Source organism: Bos grunniens, chromosome 1 (genome assembly GCF_055505025.1).
Source record: "Bos grunniens cultivar Pamir isolate PY7600 chromosome 1, Bosgru_T2T1.0, whole genome shotgun sequence".
NCBI lineage: Eukaryota > Metazoa > Chordata > Mammalia > Artiodactyla > Bovidae > Bos > Bos grunniens.
In genome coordinates, this window is record NC_141165.1 from 148,081,704 (window position 1) to 148,087,703 (window position 6,000).

A 6,000-nucleotide genomic window follows, 5' to 3' on the forward strand; every position below is an offset into this window, starting at 1 on the left:
GTGGGAATGTAAATTGACACAGCCACTATGGAAGATGGTATGGAGATTCCTTAAAAAACTAGGAATAAAACTGCCACATGACCCAGCAATTCTAGTCTTAGGCATGCACCCTGTGGAAACAAAAATTGAAAAAGACGTATAAACCCCATTGTTCATTGCAGCACTATTTACAATAGCTAGTACATGGGAGCAACCTAGATGACCATGGACAGATAAACGGGTAAAGAAATTGTGGTACACATACACAATGAAATATTAGTCATAAAAAAGAATGTATTTGAGTCAGTTCTAATGAGGTGGATGAACCTAGAGTCTATAATACACAGTGACATAAGTCAGAAAGAGAAAGATGAATATCATATACTAACACAGGCAATGGCACCCCACTCCAGTACTTTTGCCTGGAAAATCCCATGGACAGAGGAGCCTGGTGGGCTGCAGTCCATGGGGTTGCTAGGGTCAGACACAACTGAGCGACTTCACTTTCACTTTTCACTTTCATGCATTGGAGAAGGAAATGGCAACCCACTCCTGTGTTCTTGTCTGGAGAATCCCAGGGATGGGGCAGCCTGGTGGGCTGCCCTCTATGGGGTCGCACAGAGTCAGACACGACTGAAGTGACTTAGTAGCAGCAGCAACACATATATATGGAATCTAGAATGATGGTACCAATGCATTTATTTGCAGGGCAGCAATGGAGAAACAGACATAAGAGAACAGGCTTATGGACACGGGGGAGAGGGAAGAAGAGGGTGAGATACATGGAGAGAGTAACAGGGAAACTCACAATCAGTTCGGTTCAGTTCAGTCGTTCAGTCATGTCTGACTCTGCAACCCCGTGAATTGCAGCACGCCAGGCCTGCGGGTCCATCACCAACTCCCGGAGTTCACTCAAACGCACGAACATTAGAGTCTGTGATGCCATCCAGCCATCTCATCCTCTGTCATCCCCTTATCCTCATGCCCCCAATCCCTCCCAGCATCAGAGTCTTTTCCAATGAGTCAGCTCTTCACATGAGGTGGCCAAAGTACTGGAGTTTCAGCCTTAGCATCATTCCTTCCAAAGAACAGCCAGGACTGATCTCCTTTAGAATGGACTGGTTGGATCTTCTAGCAGTCCAAGGGACTCTGAAGAGTCTTCTCCAACACCACAGTTCAAAAGCATCAATTCTTCAGTGCTCAGATTTCTTCATAGTCCAACTCTCACATCCATACATGACCACTGGAAAAACCATAACCTTGACTAGATGGATCTTTGTTGGCAAAGTAATGTCTCTGCTTTTTAATATGCTATCTAGGTTGGTCATAACTTTCCTTCCAAGGAGTAAGCGTCTTTTAATTTCATGGCTGCAGTCACCATCTGCAGTGATTTTGGAGCCCAAAAAAATAAAGTCTGACACTGTTTCCCCATCTATTTCCCATGAAGTGATGGGATCAGATGCCATGATCTTCGTTTTCTAAATGTTGAGCTTTAAGCCAAGTTTTTCACAATCCTCTTTCACTTTCATCAAGAGGCTTTTTAGTTCCTCTTCACTTTTTTCCATAAGGGTGGTGTCATCTGCATATCTGAGGTTATTGATATTTCTCCTGGCAATCTTGATTCCAGCTTGTGCTTCTTCCAGCCCAGCATTTCTCATGATGTACTCTGCATATAAGTTAAATAAGCAGGGTGACAATATACAGCCTTGACATACTCCTTTTCCTATTTGGAACCAATCTGTTGTTCCATGTCCAGTTCTAACTGTTGCTTCCTGACCTGCATACAGGTTTCTCAAGAGGCAGGTTAGGTGGTCTGGTATTCCCATCTCTTTCAGAATTTTCCAGTTTATTGTGATCCACACAGTCAAAGGCTTTGGCATAGTCAATAAAGCAGAAATAGATGTTTTTTCTGGAAGTCTCTTGCTTTTTCCATGATCCAGCAGATGTTGGCAATTTGATCTCTTGTTCCTCTGCCTTTTCTAAAACCAGCTTGAACATCTGGAAGTTCATGGTTCACCTATTGCTGAAGCCTGGCTTGGAGAATTTTGAGCATTACTTTACTAGCGTGTGAGATGAGTGCAATTGTGCGGTAGTTTGAGCATTCTTTGGCCTTGCCTTTCTTTGGGATTGGAATGAAAACTGATCTTTTCCAGTCCTGTGGCCACTGCTGAGTTTTCCAAATTTGCTGGCATATTGAGTGCAGCACTTTCACAGCATCATCTTTCAGGATTTGAAAGAGCTCAACTGGAATTCCATCACCTCCACTAGCTTTGTTCGTAGTGATGCTTTCTAAGGCCCACTTGACTTCACATTCCAGGATGTCTGGCTCTAGGTGAGTGATCACACCATCATGATTATCGTGGTCATGAAGATCTTTTTTGTACAGTTCTTCTGTGTATTCTTGCCACCTCTTCTTAATATCTTCTGCTTCTGTTAGGTCCATACCATTTCTGTCCTTTATCAAGCCCATCTTTGCATGAAATATTCCCTTGGTATCTCTAATTTACTTGAAGAGATCTCTAGTCTTTCCCATTCTGTTGTTTTCCTCTATTTCTTTGCATTGATTGCTGAGGAAAGCTTTCTTATCTCTCCTTGCTATTCTTTGGAACTCTGCATTCAGATGCTTATATCTTTCCTTTTCTCCTTTGCTTTTTGCTTCTCTTCTTTTCACAGCTATTTGTAAGGCCTCCCCAGACAGCCATTTTGCTTTTTTGCATTTCTTTTCCATGGGGATGGTCTTGATCCCTGTCTCCTGTACAATGTCACGAACCTCAGTCCATAGTTCATCAGGCACTCTATCTATCAGATCTTGTCCCTTAAATCTATTTCTCACTTCCAATGTATAATCATAAGGGATTTGATTTAGGTCATATCTGAATGGTGTAGTGGTTTTCCCTACTTTCTTCAATTTCAGTCTGAATTTGGCAATAAGACGTTCATATTCTGAGCCACAGTCAGCTCCTGGTCTTGTTTTTGCTGACTGTATAGAGCTTCTCCATCTTTGGCTGCAAAGAATATAATCAATCTGATTTTGGTGTTGACCATCTGGTGATGTCCATGTGTAGAGTTTTATCTTGTGTTGTTGGAAGAGGGTGTTTGCTATGACCACTGCGTTCTCTTGGCAAAACTCTATTAGCCTTTGCCCTGGTTCATTCCATATTCCAAGGCCAAATTTGCCTGTTACTCTAGGTGTTTCTTGACTTCCTACTTTTGCATTCCAGTCCCCTATAATGAAAAGGGCATTTTTTTTGGGTGTTAGTTCTAAAAGGTCTTGTAGGTCTTCATAGAACCATTCAACTTCAGCTTCTTCAACATTATTGGTTGGGGCATAGACTTGGATTACTGTGATATTGAGTGGTTTGCCTTGGAAATGAACAGAGATTATTCTGTCGTTTTTGAGATTGCATCCAAGTACTGCATTTCAGACTCTTTTGTTGACCATGATGGCTACTCCATTTCTTCTGAGGGATTCCTGCCCACAGTAGTAGATATAATGGTCATCTGAGTTAAATTCACCCATTCCAGTCCATTTTAGTTCGCTGATTCCTAGAATGTCAACACTCACTGTTGCCATCTCCTGTTTGACCACTTCCAATTTGCCTTGATTTATGGACCTGACACTCCAGGTTCCTATGCAATATTTCTCTTTACAGCATCGGACCTTGCTTCTATCACCAGTCACATCCACAACTGGGTATTGTTTTTGCTTTGGCTCCATCCCTTCATTCTTTCTGGAGTTATTTCTCTGCTGATCTCCAGTAGCATATTGGGCACCTACTGACCTGGGGAGTTCCTCTTTCAGTATCCTATCATTTTGCCTTTTCATACTGCTCATGGGGTTCTCAAGGCAAGAATACTGAAGTAGTTTGCCATTCCCTTCTCCAATGGACAACAATCAGTCAGACCTCTTCACCATGACCCGCCCATCTTGGGTGGCCCCACGGGCATGGCTTAGTTTCATTGAGTTAAACAAGGCTGTGGTCTGTATGATTAGATTGATTAGTTTTCTGTGAGTATGGTTTCAGTGTGTCTGCTCTCTGATGCCCTCTTGCAACACCTACCGTCTTACTTGGGTTTCTCTAATATGGTATGTAAAATAGATAGCCAATGGGAATTTGCTTTATGACTCAGGGAACTCAAACCAGGGCTCTGAATCAGCCTAGAGGGGTGGGATGGGGAGGGAAATGGGAGGGAGTTTTCGGAGGGAAGGGACATATGTATACCTGTGGCTGATTCATGTTGATGTTTGACCAAAAAACAACAACATTCTGTAAAGCAATTGTCCTTCAATTTAAAATTAAATTAAAAAAGAAAGTCTTTCACGTATATTCCATAGCTAAACTCTACAGAATTTTCAGAAAATCTGAGTATAGTTTCTTAAAATACTGGTATTCAGAGGATTAAAAGGGAAACTATCCGGACTGATTCTCTGCTAGCTTTGAGCCAAACCATTTATTCCCTAAAAATGCAAAACAGTGTCTTGAGCCTATGAGGCATTTTTGTCTTCGTTTCCCTCCCCCTCCCTCTTTATCATGACCCTTGTTTTGTTTTTGCCTTGGATCGTTGACGAGTCTAATGGTTGGGTTCCTCCTACACAAGTCAACTTTATGCAAGCTGAAGATAACTCCATGTCTCAGAATTACTCTTGGCCTTTTTCTCTTCCTTCTTCCGCCTTTTCCCTCCCTCTTTCTCCCTTCCTTCCTTTTTAAAGTTTACTTATTTCCTTTTGGTGGCACTGGGTCTTGGCTGCTGTGTGAGGGCTTTTCTCTAGTTGTGGTGCCCGGGCTTCTCATTGCAGTGGCGTCTTCTGTTTCCTGGAGCACAGACTCTCGGGCTTCAGTAGTTGTGGCTGGCCAGCCCTAGAATGTGGGCTCAGTAGTTCCGGTGCATGGGCTTTAGTTGTTCTGTTGCATGTGGACTCTGTCTGGACCAGCGATCAAACTGGTGTCCCCTGCAGTGGCAGGGGGACTCTTAACCACTGTTCAACCAGAGAAGTCCCCTCCCTATTTCTTTATGTATGTCTTCTCCACTAGAATGCATGTACCATGAAGACAGGAAGCATGCCCATCTTTATCACCTCATAACTGCAGTTTCAATCTTGGTAGTTGGCAAATGGGAGACATGAGTAGGTTTATGCTAACTATACAAAACATCTATGTTATTTTTTTTTTAAGTATTTGTGCATGTGTTTTTTTGATATTTGTGTCATCTTTCTTAGCCATTCTTTCTGTAACAATAAAACCACATCTTTTCAGGGAAACCCAATTGATGCTTTGTGTAAAACTGATCCCATTACTACTCCTTTCCCATAGGTGTTGGCGTTTGATACCAAACCTGGAAGCTCAGAACACCCCATTGACCTGGCCACAGAAATTGGTGGGTTCCAGAAAGAGCTCTGCCCTCTGGATTCCCACTTGGGACATTTGCCCAGATCATTAGCCATCTAACTTTTTTCTCCATGATTAGGTCTTGGTAATGAGAGAAAACCTCCAGAGTTGAACATCATAAGAAAATTCTTCTACCAAATTGTGAGGCACAGGAGTGGCAGAAAGTCTACTCTGTGCCAACTGGCTCTCCGGTTCAGCCAGTCCCTCCAAACAGCAGCAACGTGACAAAAGCCCATATTTCTATCTCAGGCCAGGAACTGTCTGTGATCCTTGTGACTTAGAAATCATTTAGACCCTTTGTTGCACCTATTCCTTCATTTGCAAAAAAAAGTGACAATAGTAACACATATCTTCCTGGGTTCTTAGAAAGTTTAAGGGTTTAAATATATATGAAGTGCCTGGTAAACAGCAAATAAATAATAACAGTAATAATTATTATAATTATTATTGTATTATTATATTGTAGTTGTAATTGGACTTCCCAGGTGACGATAGCGGTGAAAAATCTGCCCACCAATGCAGAAGACATGAAAAGATGAGAGTTCAATCCCTGGGTCTCGAAGATCCCCTGGAGAAAGAAATGGCAACCCACCCCATTATTCTTGCCTGGAAAATTCCATGGGCAGAGGAGCCT